Genomic DNA, 16,899 nt, shown 5'->3' with positions numbered 1-16,899 from the left:
TCGGCTTCGGCCCTCGGTCTATTTACAATAAAGAAACTCGGCCCCTCCGCCAAGAACTCTTGCCTACCCCTGCCCTATAATAAATTCATTTTTTTTTTTAGACTGTCATTTGCTCTATGACACTCAAAACTGCGCTCAGGTGCAACTTTTATCACAAGAGTCCGCCTGTGACACAATAAATGGATTGGACTTGATTTTTAAAGGCACACAGGAAAGTAGTTGCAGCATTGAAGGTCCTGAAGGGAACAGTGACTTCCATCATCCATCATTCCATCTATAATGCCTTACACTTGTTTCTCAAAGCGCCACACTGTAGTCAAGGCAAGTTTAATTGTAGAGCACAATTCACACACAATTCAAAGTGCTTCACAGTTGCATAAAATCACAAGAAAACAGATAAAATCAACAAAACATCCACATAAAATAAATCAATTACAGTAAAAAGCAAGAGTGCAGATAAAATACGAATACTTAGTCATTGTTGATTCATCCATATACTTGGTGTTGGCAAGATACTATTGTAGGCACAGCTGCCCTGACAGAAGTTAGGCTACCAGCCCCTCTGACCAACCGTTCACTACATTCATCCTGGCTTATTAGGCCCGAGCGCCATACATGGCGATAGGGACTATTGCTTCTGCAACGCAGGGGGGCACCAGGGTGCGCTTCGATGGCGTACAGAGTGCACAACGGACACGACAGCGACCACCGACCACGACAGACGCATAGGACTCGGCCAGAGCTTTCCGAAAATGTCTAATGTGTAAAAACAGCTACAATGGAAAAACGCCTATATTGTTTTTGCTTTTGCAGAAAAGCCTTCCCGGGGGCTTCAGCGGCCAACCGCGCGCTCCACGTACACGCCAGAAAAAAATGACCCACAACTTTTTTGTGCGCCTTAGCCAGAGCTTTCCAACGGTGTACAGCATGTGGTGGTAACGGCAACGCCTTAGGTTTTATTGGCAAAAAACGATTATTTTTCTTTCTTTCTTTCAATCTTCTTTCCCACTCTTAAAACTGGATTTTGACCCCCTGAACGTGCGCGAAAACTCAATTAAAAATCACCGAAAAATCCGGTCTGGTGAAAAATTGACGAAAATGTGAGTGTCCAATGTGGGACGTGCAAAATGGCACAACAGCGCCACCTGCACATTTGAAAAAAATAATTCAGTGACGGAGAGCCTCCACCAACTTGGACACACACTCGCGCCTTTGGGCACAGACATTGTCCAGGTCGTGACCAGCAAAAAACATTATTATGACCCCGCCCCCTGACAAACAGGAAGTCCCCTATTTTGAGTGGAAAAATGAGGAAAAGTCAAATTGCCTACACGCTGATGTCGCATTTGAACGAACTCCTCCGTGGGCGTTTGTCCGAATGAGCTTCTGATCGCTTCTAACTCATCTACACATGTTGGGGATCAAAAGTTATCCACGGAATTTTGCTATGTTTTGCGGTCTTCGTCCAGTGGAGCCCCAAAGTTGACCTTTATTTTGGCGATTTCTGAGACCTCAATAATGGCCCCCGTTCGCACAAACTAGCTCGGATTATTACCAAAACTCATACACATGTTGCCCCTTCACCCCCGCATACATGACATGAGGTTTGGTGGCAGTGGACCCAACAGCGCCCCCTATAAAATGCATGTTAATGTCATCACTCATTCACTGGGTACGTACCAGAGACTAATGACCCTGACAGTTGCATGCGCCTTGGTCAGAGCTTTCCGAAAATGTATAATATATGGTATTTCGAGCAACGGGAACCCTTGTTAGGCCCGAGCGCCATACATGGCGATAGGGACTATTGCTTCTGCAACGCAGGGGGGCACCAGGGTGCGCTTCGATGGCGTACGGAGTGCACAACGGACACGACAGCGACCACCGACCACGACAGACGCATAGGACTCGGCCAGAGCTTTCCGAAAATGTCTAATGTGTAAAAACAGCTACAATGGAAAAACGCCTATATTGTTTTTGCTTTTGCAGAAAAGCCTTCCCGGGGGCTTCAGCGGCCAACCGCGCGCTCCACGTACACGCCAGAAAAAAATGACCCACAACTTTTTTGTGCGCCTTAGCCAGAGCTTTCCAACGGTGTACAGCATGTGGTGGTAACGGCAACGCCTTAGGTTTTATTGGCAAAAAACGATTATTTTTCTTTCTTTCTTTCAATCTTCTTTCCCACTCTTAAAACTGGATTTTGACCCCCTGAACGTGCGCGAAAACTCAATTAAAAATCACCGAAAAATCCGGTCTGGTGAAAAATTGACGAAAATGTGAGTGTCCAATGTGGGACGTGCAAAATGGCACAACAGCGCCACCTGCACATTTGAAAAAAATAATTCAGTGACGGAGAGCCTCCACCAACTTGGACACACACTCGCGCCTTTGGGCACAGACATTGTCCAGGTCGTGACCAGCAAAAAACATTATTATGACCCCGCCCCCTGACAAACAGGAAGTCCCCTATTTTGAGTGGAAAAATGAGGAAAAGTCAAATTGCCTACACGCTGATGTCGCATTTGAACGAACTCCTCCGTGGGCGTTTGTCCGAATGAGCTTCTGATCGCTTCTAACTCATCTACACATGTTGGGGATCAAAAGTTATCCACGGAATTTTGCTATGTTTTGCGGTCTTCGTCCAGTGGAGCCCCAAAGTTGACCTTTATTTTGGCGATTTCTGAGACCTCAATAATGGCCCCCGTTCGCACAAACTAGCTCGGATTATTACCAAAACTCATACACATGTTGCCCCTTCACCCCCGCATACATGACATGAGGTTTGGTGGCAGTGGACCCAACAGCGCCCCCTATAAAATGCATGTTAATGTCATCACTCATTCACTGGGTACGTACCAGAGACTAATGACCCTGACAGTTGCATGCGCCTTGGTCAGAGCTTTCCGAAAATGTATAATATATGGTATTTCGAGCAACGGGAACCCTTGTTAGGCCCGAGCGCCATACATGGCGATAGGGACTATTGCTTCTGCAACGCAGGGGGGCACCAGGGTGCGCTTCGATGGCGTACGGAGTGCACAACGGACACGACAGCGACCACCGACCACGACAGACGCATAGGACTCGGCCAGAGCTTTCCGAAAATGTCTAATGTGTAAAAACAGCTACAATGGAAAAACGCCTATATTGTTTTTGCTTTTGCAGAAAAGCCTTCCCGGGGGCTTCAGCGGCCAACCGCGCGCTCCACGTACACGCCAGAAAAAAATGACCCACAACTTTTTTGTGCGCCTTAGCCAGAGCTTTCCAACGGTGTACAGCATGTGGTGGTAACGGCAACGCCTTAGGTTTTATTGGCAAAAAACGATTATTTTTCTTTCTTTCTTTCAATCTTCTTTCCCACTCTTAAAACTGGATTTTGACCCCCTGAACGTGCGCGAAAACTCAATTAAAAATCACCGAAAAATCCGGTCTGGTGAAAAATTGACGAAAATGTGAGTGTCCAATGTGGGACGTGCAAAATGGCACAACAGCGCCACCTGCACATTTGAAAAAAATAATTCAGTGACGGAGAGCCTCCACCAACTTGGACACACACTCGCGCCTTTGGGCACAGACATTGTCCAGGTCGTGACCAGCAAAAAACATTATTATGACCCCGCCCCCTGACAAACAGGAAGTCCCCTATTTTGAGTGGAAAAATGAGGAAAAGTCAAATTGCCTACACGCTGATGTCGCATTTGAACGAACTCCTCCGTGGGCGTTTGTCCGAATGAGCTTCTGATCGCTTCTAACTCATCTACACATGTTGGGGATCAAAAGTTATCCACGGAATTTTGCTATGTTTTGCGGTCTTCGTCCAGTGGAGCCCCAAAGTTGACCTTTATTTTGGCGATTTCTGAGACCTCAATAATGGCCCCCGTTCGCACAAACTAGCTCGGATTATTACCAAAACTCATACACATGTTGCCCCTTCACCCCCGCATACATGACATGAGGTTTGGTGGCAGTGGACCCAACAGCGCCCCCTATAAAATGCATGTTAATGTCATCACTCATTCACTGGGTACGTACCAGAGACTAATGACCCTGACAGTTGCATGCGCCTTGGTCAGAGCTTTCCGAAAATGTATAATATATGGTATTTCGAGCAACGGGAACCCTTGTTAGGCCCGAGCGCCATACATGGCGATAGGGACTATTGCTTCTGCAACGCAGGGGGGCACCAGGGTGCGCTTCGATGGCGTACGGAGTGCACAACGGACACGACAGCGACCACCGACCACGACAGACGCATAGGACTCGGCCAGAGCTTTCCGAAAATGTCTAATGTGTAAAAACAGCTACAATGGAAAAACGCCTATATTGTTTTTGCTTTTGCAGAAAAGCCTTCCCGGGGGCTTCAGCGGCCAACCGCGCGCTCCACGTACACGCCAGAAAAAAATGACCCACAACTTTTTTGTGCGCCTTAGCCAGAGCTTTCCAACGGTGTACAGCATGTGGTGGTAACGGCAACGCCTTAGGTTTTATTGGCAAAAAACGATTATTTTTCTTTCTTTCTTTCAATCTTCTTTCCCACTCTTAAAACTGGATTTTGACCCCCTGAACGTGCGCGAAAACTCAATTAAAAATCACCGAAAAATCCGGTCTGGTGAAAAATTGACGAAAATGTGAGTGTCCAATGTGGGACGTGCAAAATGGCACAACAGCGCCACCTGCACATTTGAAAAAAATAATTCAGTGACGGAGAGCCTCCACCAACTTGGACACACACTCGCGCCTTTGGGCCTTAAGTGGTTCTAAGTGGTCCCACCCATCCTCCATGGAAATGGCCAGAGGTCTTAGCCAGGCAGCGTGCTGGCATCTGTAAGAGTTTTCTCTGAAATTCGTCATTTCTCCAAATTTCCTCCTTTATTCACCACGGCTACAGTTTTAGACTCGTACATGTTTAGACTACCCCTCTGTCACAGAAAGACGCTTTCATTTAGACGTTTTTGACTAAAAAATCAACTTTTTCTAAAGTTTATATTCACAGGAAGTTCAGTTTACCCGTTTCCTGTCCGTCCCTCTGTGTGTTCCTCGTACTTTTTCGCTCACAACCAAATATTCTTTATATCGAGAGTGCTGCTGGGCTGGTGCACCCTCTCATCAAATCTTTGGGCGGTCAGAGGAATTTACCCTAATTAAACATTGTTAAATATATTAATGCTTAAGCTGTAATTTCCGTTCTCTGCAAATATACAAGTGCAGTCTTCCATAACATTAATCCTAAATTGGCTGTAACATCCACTCAACTTGTGAAGCTCAATTGGTAGAGTGCTGGGTTCCCATACGGGAGATTGCTGGATCAATCCCAGCCATCACCTTTTTTTTTTTTTTTTATTGGACTCAGTACTTTCTGGTCCCACCCTCATGAAAAATGGGAAAATGATCCCTCTCCTCCAGTGGGGTGCTGTGCCCTAATTTTGGTCTGAGAATTGAGAGAACCCTCACCCTCATCAGGCCCATGCTTGTATGGACTTAAATCTCAGTAGTAGCAAGGTTGTCTTCAGTGAATGAGCTAGTCCTAACACAGCCTTCACACTTTTCTTATGCTTTCTCATTTTACATGGACCACTGTACACATTGTCTCAGCCTAAGACCATGAGTGCGGGTGTTTCATAAGATATTTTTTGTTCGACTAAGATATTGTCTGTGCCTGTATAGTGTCATGGGCAGAGCATTGGGTTTATAACCAAGAGGTCCCTGGATCAATTCTGACCTTAGCAACATTTTTTTTTTTTTTTTTTTGACCCTTTCTGGGCAGAACATGAATTAACGCCTCTTGTCCCACCCGCATGAAAAATGGGGAAATTATCCTCTCCTCCAGTGGGGTGCTGTCCCCTAATTTTGGCCCAGAAATTTAGAGAAGCCTTGCCCTCATCAGGCCCATGTTTGTATGGACTTATATCTCAGTGGTAGCAAGGTAGTCTTAGATGAAGGAGGTAGCTAGTCCTAACACAGCTTTCACACGTTTCGATTGCTTTCTCCTTTAACATGGCCCACTGTGCATATTGTCTAAGCGTAAGATCAAGTGCAGGACATTTCCTAACATATTTATTAGTTCAATTGGTACATCCCTGTGCCAGTATGGTGTCATAGGTAGAGAATTGGGTTCACAACCATGAGGCTGCTTGATCAATTCTGACCTTCACTATTTTTTTTTTTTTTTCACCCCAGCACCCACTGGAAATTACATAATTCAGCACCTATGTTCCCACCCTCATGAAAAATGTGTAAAGAACGCTTACAGAATTTGCATAACTAAAGACATGGCAGGATAGTAGGGCAACTATTGAGGCAACACCAGGGACTATGTCGAAAACAATCTAGAAAATGGAGAGGGAAAATTGACCAAAAATTACCTCTCCTCAGGTGCTGGGACCTAATTTTGGAGCGTTATTCTAGAGAATAGTAGCCCACATCATGTCAATGATAGTATGAATTTATAGCTCAGTGATAGTGTGCTGGTCTCTGGTATAGGAGGTTGCCAGTTCAAACACTGCTGTGACAATTTTCCAATTCTTTGTTTTTTCACATGAATCACATATTTTCCAGCCTGATAAAAGTACACAATGAGAACCAAGTAATGTGACACAATTGTGTATTCCCTTCCCCTCTTCACTCGTGCAGCCCATTGCAGAGAGGTGTTCCATTGAAACACCCCTCTGGTTCGTTCCACATTACAGTAAAACGTGTCTTCCTACAACAAGTATGAAAAGTTTGATGCAACGTCTTTTTCTGATTCTCCTGTATCCGTTTGTTATTTTTGATAGACTTACATGACTTTTAGGCTTGTGTTACAAGCTTCATATCTGGAACAGCAGCCAAGGCCAGGCACAGGGGGCCTTCAGGCTGAGGCAACAGTGGGCCAGCACCAAAGCTACTTGGGACAAGAGTGAGGCCGGTGTGTGACAAAGCTCAGGCGAGAGTAGGATGGGTTAGCGACGTCAGACAGTGGTTTGGGTGTGAGACAGAGGCTAAAGCAGGTTTGGGTGACAGCGAACGTGGGCATTCGCAAGGGGGGAGGTCGCCAGGGGCAAGAGCGATCAGAAGGGCTCACAAAGAGCATAGCAATCGGGGGGCTCGCATGGGGCGACAGCGAGCAGGGGCGGTTGCAAGGGGGGGAATGCCAGGGGCGAGGGCCGCACGACGCCGCTTGCGGCTTTAATTATACATGTTTTTAGTGGTAGTGGAAACCAGAGACCCGAAGGAAACCTACACAGACACGGGGAGAACATGCAAACTCCACACAGAAAAGCTCCGTCCAGGTGGGGATCGAACCCTGGACCTTCTAGCTGTGAAGCACGAGTGCTAACCACCCTGCTGCTGTATATGGAAGAAGTTCAGAACCGTCAGGACTCTGCACAGAGCTCCGTCCAAATGGAGCAATCAGGCAGAAGGGCCTTGGTGAGCAGGAACGTGATGGTCACTCTCACAGAGCTGCAGCCGGACAACCTTCTCTGATGATGCTGATGCTCGAGTGCGGGAGTGTGAATACTTCAGTACACGCAATATTCCAGAGTTTTACATTTTGTTAATGTTTTTCACTTCATGTCATTGTGGAGTATTGTGTGTAGATTGATGAGGGAAAACAAACAAACAAAAAAGATATGAAATCCATTTTGGAATGAGGCTGTAAAATTTCAGAATGTGGGAAAGGTTTAGGGGTGTCAATACTTTCCAGATGCACTTGTAAGTAAAAAAAATAAAAAAAATAAAAGAAAAAAGCCAAAATTTGCTCTTTCCATTGTTTTTCATTGTTTTCTTATGATGTTTTTAGTCGACTTTGGATTTTGTCCTGAAATCACTCGAACATGGCCGCTGTGTTCCCCACATGGATCCCTTTAAAGAATCTCCCCGACAAATCCAAATATGGTCATTTCCTTTGTGGAAGACGCCGACCACGAAAGTCGACAGAGAATGTGCATGTGCAGGATCTCATCACACTCATGCCTCTCCGCTTCAGTCGCTCACAAAACTTTCTTGGCCTGAACAATAATTTGACTTTTTTCCCGCTGAATTTCTCAATATTTAACTCCCAGCCTGATTTATTGGGTTTAGAGCCCCAAAGGGAAACAGTATTTTTTACAGATTATTTCACTTACTGCTACAGAAATAAACAAATCTGAACAAATCTTTCTAACTACAGCAAATGTTTCACATAATCACATATTGCGTCTCTAAATTCAATTGTAAACATATTATAACACTGTCCCGTAGAGAGGAGCTCTTTCGGCTTCAGCTGACTGAGTCCGTCTGTTGCAAAAGAAAGCAGCCCCGATCTGTATGTCCTGGATCTGGTTACAGTAAAAGATACAACATGGAAGACTTTTGAGTTTAGGACAACAAAGAGGACATACTGAATCCACTTGCAACTTACTTTGAATGTTTTTATGAGGAAAACAGCCGTCACCACGGTCTCTGAGGCAGAAAAGGCCTCAATAAAATCGTTCATCACAACATATTCAACTTCAATTTCTGCATGACAGGCCAATGTCACATGGCCAAAAACAACGACTGGGTTTCAGGCGACATCACAGCGTTCTAAAGGCCTATAATATCATATAGAGGTTAAATTATTATGTTTTGAGGACATTTTTGGTCTTGTACAGAGAGATCATGGACCCAGTGACTGATATTAATGATAATTTTTGTAATTCATACATTTTCTTTTTAGCTACGACTTGTGAAAATGTAATGCTATTAATAAGAAAAACTGGCTCCTCCCCCCAACTGGGTCCGATGACATCACCACATTCTAGAACCTGCAACCCAGCAATTTGCTGGGTTGCAGGTTCTAGAATGTGATGATGTCATCGGACCCAGCGGGGGGCAAGAGCCAGTTTTTCCTATTAATAACATTACACTTTCACAAGTCATAGCTAAAAAGAAAATATATGAATTTAAAAAATGATCTTTAATATCAGTCACTGGGTCCAAGATCTCTCTGTACAAGACCAAAAATTTCCTCAAAAACAAAATAATTTTTCCTCTATATAATAGTATAGGCCTTTAGAACGCTGTGATGTCACCTGCAACCCAGCAATAGATACAGACGGCATCTCTGGAATCGCCCATAAATGGTCATATTTAAAAACAGTTAAGGGGAAATAAACAATTTGGAGAAAAATCTTAACTTTCTCTAATTATTCAAAAACTACTTTAACAAATGCTGAACTATGAATAGAGTTTCTACTAAATAAAGATACAAAGACATGGAGACGAGCAAAGTGGTTCAACAGCACATAAATACATAAATAACAGAGAATACTAACCTGATGCTTCATGTTAGCATTGGGCTTATGCTAACGGTTAGCTAGTGCTAGCTACAGCGGCCGTTTTTTCACTTCTACTGAACAATCTGCTGTGAGAAAATATCCATATGGGCCCGATTTACACTTGACTCTATTTATGTGATAAATAAGTTCATATTCCACCAGAACATTTTTACTGTCACTCAAAACGTTGTATATTGAAGTGACAGTGTTTCAAAGTAACTGGGTCCAGCGCGCGTGACGTCATGGACATGCCCAAGCAGCTGTTTGTCTGCTGTAAACAGAGCAGACGTCAAACGGGAGGTAACTTCTGAACATGGGGGATGGATTCACTCACACACCCCAAGAAAACACAAGAAACAACTGTCGAGTGTAACTAAAGGATGTAAACTGGAGTCAGACGGCCGCAGGTCATTTTGCGTGATATGTTCTTACCTGAGCTCAGACAAGTTAATACTTACCCGTCTGGTCTTTGCCCATGGAAGAGCTTGATCACTTCTAACTTCACCCTGTTTGGGGCAATAGTAATATACTGGGAGAGGACAAATGCTAACAACATCTTTTTGGTCTTTTTGTGTGACTGTTTGCACACACAAAGACCAGACAGGTACGCATCAACTCGTCTAAGCTCAGATAAGAACGTATCTCAGTATGGAAAAACTGTGGCCTGTGCCTTTAACATAGAGACTACTGAGGTGGCAGTAGCGAGTAAAAAAACAAACTTCCATCTAGTCCAGGGTGCCTAAAGTGGGGCCCGCGTCCCAAATTTGGCCTGCCGAAACAATTCTGTCAGCCCGCCAGAGAGTGACCAACTTTTGCGCTGCGTGTGGTTAAAACTCTTCCATTCATTCTCAATGGTAAATGTGGATGCAGTACACTTTTTGACCACCAGCGTCAAATTGGGGGCGCTGTTTCACTCCTTTTGGAAACACTGTAGTGGTGTCTTGGTATTTATCAATCACAGAGTGTTGTAGCATCGACTTTCAGCTTTTATTGCAAAGGTTGTTAACATCGACAACAGTATATGTTAAAAATGGACTTATAAAAGAATTGATGCTGAACTGACACTTTCAAAATAATCTAATGTGGCATTTTCTTTGAGTTAAAGGGGGGGTATTATGCAAAATCGCCTTTTTCAAGCTTTACATCATGTTATTATGTCATTCCCTCATTAAAAACATGGCTGAAGTGTTGCCTTGGCACATTCACGTATTTTTGAGTAATCTGTAAAAACTCTGATGGCGGCCATTTTAGGGATAGGTTTGCCTGAGTCCTCCTAGGAACGCCCCCACCTCCTGGAGACGCCTCCGAGCTTTCGTCACCAGCCGAGTAACCAACCACTGCTCCTCAGCAGAACCCCCTCCCCACTGATGCCACAGACAGCGTGTGGAGGGGGCGTGTCGGAAAGGCTCAGAGGTTCATAAAGTGACAGAGGCCTATTTCAAGACATTCACTACAGCCATTTTGAGAGAGACATTTTATACAAGGCAGTTATTCTAATTTACTGCATTTACAGACCAACAGAAGGTTTGGTCATCATTGTAGTGTGATGTAGACTGGTGTGATTGAAAAAAACATAATACCCCCTCTTTAACGAATGAGGTAAACTTACTGTAGGTGCTGCAGATGCAGGTGTTTTTGTTTTTGTTTTACATTTTGCACTAAATTGCTACAATTGTTGATTTTGTTCTACTAAAACTAGGCTTTTGCCATAGTTACCATTTGTTTTTATATGGTAAATGGTAAATGGTCTCAACTTATACAGCGCTTTTCCACCTACATGAGGCACTCACAGCGCTTTACAGCAGGGATCCACTCACCCATTCATACTCTCATTCATACACCAATGTACACAAACACTATAGCATGACAATATAGCACGTTATTTGCATAGATAGAATCAAATGCAAATGAAATTGACATCGCCGTGTTTGGCCCGCACTTTTTCATTTTGGCCCTCGGAGACAAAAAGTTTGGGCACCCCTGATCTAGTCCCTTTAACCTGACCGCTGTCTGTCACTGAACAGCTTTGATCACAACCACACTGTTAGGGTTTGGATAATATCCTAACTGGGCCATGTTTTGTCTGATTTTTTCTTCCAGCTTTGATGCTTAAATTATGTATTCGTGCCACTGTGATTAAACTTTCGGACCTGACAACTGGAACACAGCAACTCCAAGGAACCATCTCTCCCAGCTCGGTGCTTCGATACCGGGGTTTTGGCAGATTTTATGCTGCCCCTGAGCTTTGTATAATGATATATTGGCTTGTCCAAAGTAATATCAGAATCTGAGCATATAAAATCACCCCAAAAACTCAAGCATAGCACGATGTAAAGTCAATAGTTTATTCATTCAGCCAGTGAGCCTTGAGAACTCTCTCTTTCAGCCAGAATGAAGCATAATAAAACTTTCAGAAAAAAGGTACTCCATGTGACAGGGGGATTAAGCTTGCAGTCCTCGGGAATCTCTATCTCATCCCCTCTCTGTTCTCCCGAAGAAGCCGTACCTCTGCCGGAGTCGGCCATGTTTGTTTACTCCGAGGCGTTTGATCATTAGAAGTGAGAGATTCCCCGAGTTCAAAGTCGCAGATACGAGGAGCGTCTTTGTGCCTGTGCCGTCGCGTCCCCGTGCGGCGCTACAAACAAATGTTATACTTTTGTTTACGACGGCTCCCAATAAAGGACGTCCTTGGAACATTGTCAACGGCTAGCACACACCAGAACAGAGATGTGTTCGGTCAGAGGAAACTCTTACTGTTATTTATTTGTAGACTTTTGTATGACTCTTTTGTCCCCAACGGCAAAGTGGCAAGAAAGATTGAATGACTGGGCGGGGCTTATAGGTACAACTGATGACAGACAGAAAGGTTCTTCCAGCCCCCTGATTCCTCCCTTTGAAAGTCTTATGGCTTGGTTCCACCTACTCTACTCTACTCTACTTGACTGTACACTACTGTACCCTACTGTACTCTACTCGATTTGATTGCGTTTCCATTGCTCTTTTGTATCCATGGATACCGCGTTTTGTGGGCGGGGAAATTAACCAGCGTGAGCATTACAGTAGGTGGCGGTAAAGTTGTCAGCCGACTATCATCTGAAGAAGTGAAAGAAAATAAACAAACAAAATGGAGGATGCCAAGGTGGTTGTTTTCCTTTTTCTGCTTTTGTCGCTTTTTGTTCTCACAAAGTGGAAAGATTTGAGACAGAGGAGGCTACAGGCAGCGAAACAAAACACTCGAGAGAAGTACAGGAGAGTTTTGGAAGCCGTACAGCGCTGTCAGGCCGAAGATGCGACGTTACGAGCTGTCAAGCAACGCCGGCTACGGGTATGTTTGCCATTATAACAGCAAAAGCTTGTTATTTTCTATGGGCACTTTGTACGTTTGTTTGTTTTTATATATATATTACGTTTAGTTTGGGGGTATGTGAGGAATCCCACACGCAGGATTTGCCATTAGCCTAACACTAGAGCTAAAAACAAAATTCATTTTTTTGTCTTTTTATTATTGTATCATTTTTGTTGTATTTGCGAGATCTCTGTTCATAACTAAAATCTATTCCCTATTTAAGCTACTAGACCAATAATTTGTGGCTTGTAATATTTGAAAGCTGATCTACTTACTTAGGAGCAAATGCTAATGATAATACCAATGATATTGAAACGTTTCTTAAACAGATTATTTATTGATTGTTATCGTTATTATTGTTAGTAGTAATTAATAGTAGTTGTAGTTGTCAGGATTACTTGTACTTTAATTCTTAGCAATTTTAAAATCCGCATAAAGAAACAGAAGTCACACTTTGAAATTATACCTACGTTTAGAATTGTAATCATATTGCATTTAATGTGTGTGTTTCAGAGGGCTCTCATGTCAAGAGGGGCTCGTCGAAGGCCTATAGTGTGGGCCTTCAGCAGAGCTGCGCAGTGGTGGGATGCAATTGTTCCCAGTTTTTCTGCCTCCCAGTGGGTACAAAACTTCCGCCTGTCAGAAGAAACCTTCGTCTACCTCTGCAACAAGATGCGCCCATTCATGGAACGGCAAGATACTGCCTTTCGATTCTGTGTACCCCTGAGGAAGAGAGTCGCAATCGCGTTGTGGAAGCTTGCCACAGGTTCAGAATACAGGAGCATTGGTCATCTTTTTGGTGTGAGCAAGGCCACAGTGTGTCGGTGTGTCCAGGAGTTCTGTGTGGCAGCAGAAGCATCGCTGGTGCCGGAACTAGTGTGCATTCCAGACGCAGATAAATTCAAGGAATTAGCTGCGTACTTTGAGAACAGGTGGGGGCTTCCACATTGCGTTGGTGCCATAGATGGCTCACATATACCAATCATTGCACCCAAAGACTTCCACTGCGACTACTTTAACCGAAAGGGATGGCATTCAATTATCTTGCAAGGCGTTGTTGATGGGAAGGGGCTATTTTGGAATGCCTATGCAGGACAACCTGGGAGCATGCACGATGCCAGAGTTTTGAGACTGTCCTTACTGTGGGAGTTGGCCAGCCAAGGAAGCCTTTTTCCTGACCACACCATGGACATTGGGGGGATCACTGCTGGGTACTACATTTTAGGAGACTCAGCCTATCCCCTGCAGAAATGGCTCCTAAAACCCTTTCATGACACTGGCCGCCTGACAGCAGACCAACAGCTTTTTAACAGGAAGTTCAGTCGTGGAAGGGTCGTGGTTGAAAATGCCTTTGGGAGGCTTAAGGGGCGTTGGCGGTGCCTCCTAAAAAGGAATGATTGTGACATCAGCTTGGTAAAGTCGATGGTGCTGACATGCTGTGCTCTCCACAACCTGTGTGAGACACATGGGGAAATGTATGAGGCAACATGGGATGCACCGAGCGCAGCAGCCGCAGAGCCAGCAGCTGGAGCTGTAGACGCCGGAGAAGATGCTGGTAAAGAGGTTCGGGAAGGCTTGTTGAGGCACTTGATGCTCCACATGTGAGTTCACATTTTTTCAAGTACATGTACTTGAGTTACTTTTTGAAGAAATTGTATTTAGTTTAGTTTTTACATACAGTACTTTATACTTCTACTTGACTGAAATTATAATGAACAGTGTTGGGGAGAATACTTTGAAATTGTATTGAAATACTAAATACTGAATACTTGCCTTTAAAATGTATTTTGTAACGTATTCCGTTACTTTGTCGAATCAGAGTACTGTGTTCTGAATACTTCGAATACTTTTAGAATATTTTCATACTGATTGTCCTTATATCTATGTATAAATATGGCGTATAATTACAAAAATGAAGACTGCGATTGTTGGAAAACCCATTATAAACTCACTTACCAATAATTAGAAATTCTTTAACTCTGTTGGCAAATGGAGCAGATACAGCATCATGTGACACACATGTGCAGTGTTTGTATGAACTGTGGCATAAGGTGTTCAACAGGTCAACATTAAAGTTCTTTCTTAATAATATATATAATAATATAATATGTAGCTGAAATGTAATGATTGCTACTGGGATGTATTCCCTTGATATTTGGAAAGTAACTGTATTCTAAATACTCTCAAATGAAAGTGTAACTTTACCAGAATACAGTTACTCAAAATAAGTATTCTGAATACGTATTCTAGTACATGTATTTAGTTACTCCCCAACACTGATAATACAGTATCCGTTTATTACTTGAGTGAATAATTGTTACTTGTTCCACTGTGAGTAAATATTTAAGTGTCAAAGAAATATTTTCCCCAAACACCGTTTTACTTGAGTAACTGTTTGGATCAATTATTTTTAATTGTATTTGAGTAAAATTGTATATAGTAACGTTACTCGGTTATTTGAGTAAATATTTTGCCGATTCTACCCACCTCTGACAATATTTACGTATAAGAGCTTTTCAAGGGTCTTGGCATAACCAATTGTTTATTTTTGTTGTTTTCTGTTATTTGTGTGACAAAATGATTGTAAATAAGTTCTTAGAAATCTATTTGTTTTGAAATACCAATTGATATATTTTTCTTCAATTGTGCTTCAATAAGTTTGCTTCGTGTACAATTCTGACTTGTTGCCTATGAAATGCAAATCAATAAATGTTTTATGCTTTTGCTGACACCCGTTTTCTCTTTCTGCATGATCTTACAGTGTGTTTGTGAAGGCTCTCATTGGTCCGGAAAGTATTCATCACCATGAGACTTTAATCGCCGACGCCGACTGGACTGGGTTTAGTTGAGTTGAGGACGTTTCGCTTCTATACACAGAAGCTTCTTCTTAGCTAGTGTGGTCAGAATGAGAGCTAGGAAGAAGCATTTGTGTATAGAAGAAAAACCTCAACTAAACACAGTCCAGTCGACGATTAAAGCTTTAGGACTATTATCTTTTTACCTAGCAATAAACCATTTTATTGCGGAAATAGAGAACAAATGTAGAGTTCTATTTATATTTAATCAACAATTTACTAAACATTTTCATATCAATATGACTTATTATACAAATATATTAAAGTTGATTGACAAAATGAGGCTCAATCTGGAAAACAGTGTAAGTGCAACTTAATGCCAAAATTGATATCTTATTTAAAAATGTTGGATCTTTAAAATTTTGTTCAGAACAGGCACTAAACACCAAACATTAACAAAACTGAACATCTACTACTATAGAAATGCCAAAACGTCATTGTTCATGTCCTCCCACGTTGCGGCCACTCATCGCTTTTGCAAGCTGGGTCAGAGCGGTCAGAAACGATTGATTGAAGGCAGCATTGTGCACACTCTCTTCCCTCCGCAAGGCAGACTCCATCTCCCTTGCTTCACGTGCATCATCCAGGAGCATTTGGACATGATTGTCGCGCTGGACTCTGTTTAACTCCTGTTGTCTTAAGTCTTCTGAATGAATTTCTTTCAGGACTGATGGAACATCTTGGAACAATGTCCTTTTTCTCTTGCCTAAAAACACAGTAAATTATAAGTCATTAGTTAATTGTTGACTAGGAATCTCTCATCCCAATGCTGGCAGACATGCTATAACTGTACATTTACCTCATTTACCACATTTCATCTACCACTTTGTTTATATTGCTCCTCGTTAACTACATTTCTCCCAAACAGTTTAAAGAAAACTTACGTTGCATTGCAGCTGGTGCTGAAGCTGATATCGGTGCAGCTGAAGCTGGTGCTGGTGTTGATGCTCCAGCCGGTGCAGAGGCTGAGGCTGCGGATGGCGGAGGGGAGTTTAGGGGGAGTTCAATGGTGTAGACAGAATTCTCCTCACTTAATGAAAAGGAATCTGTAACAAATATTAACACATACACTTTAGATACAAGACAGACCATTGTTGTTGTTTTATAATTTAAATGTTTAAAAAAAAAAAAAAACATCCTTGGGTTGGAGTAATGTGTTGATTTGATAATAACATTCTTAGCTAGCCTAACCTCTTAACCCAGCGCTTTTTCTCCAGTTTAGCTTTACTCAAATCTAAAAGCTTCTCGACGAGTTTACAGCCTATAGGCCAGAGTAACGTCTCATCTGAAAGCTAGAAGCAGATCTTTTTCCTTGTGTTGTTGACGTGATGCCGTTTTTGTCACTTTTCTGTTTCAGTTTTATACTGCTTTTTTCGAGAAGCCTTTAGATCTGGGTATTGCCAAACTGGAGAAAATGTGG

The 16,899-nt window shown here is 42.9% G+C and overlaps 1 protein-coding gene and 1 long non-coding RNA gene across 2 annotated transcripts in view; one reads left to right on the top strand and one right to left on the bottom strand.

Annotated features, from left to right (window-relative positions):
• LOC306961871 overlaps nt 1–16,899 on the top strand; it is a 497,669-nt gene that overhangs the window by 151,781 nt on the left and 328,989 nt on the right. The gene's annotated exons all lie outside the window — the stretch shown is intronic.
• tspan4a (tetraspanin 4a) overlaps nt 1–16,899 on the bottom strand; it is a 544,510-nt gene that overhangs the window by 243,175 nt on the left and 284,436 nt on the right. The gene's annotated exons all lie outside the window — the stretch shown is intronic.

The sequence above is a fragment of the Gobius niger genome (assembly GCF_951799975.1).
Source record: "Gobius niger genome assembly, chromosome: 4".
Taxonomy (NCBI): Eukaryota; Metazoa; Chordata; class Actinopteri; order Gobiiformes; family Gobiidae; genus Gobius; species Gobius niger.
This window is presented reverse-complemented; position numbering and strand designations above follow the sequence as displayed.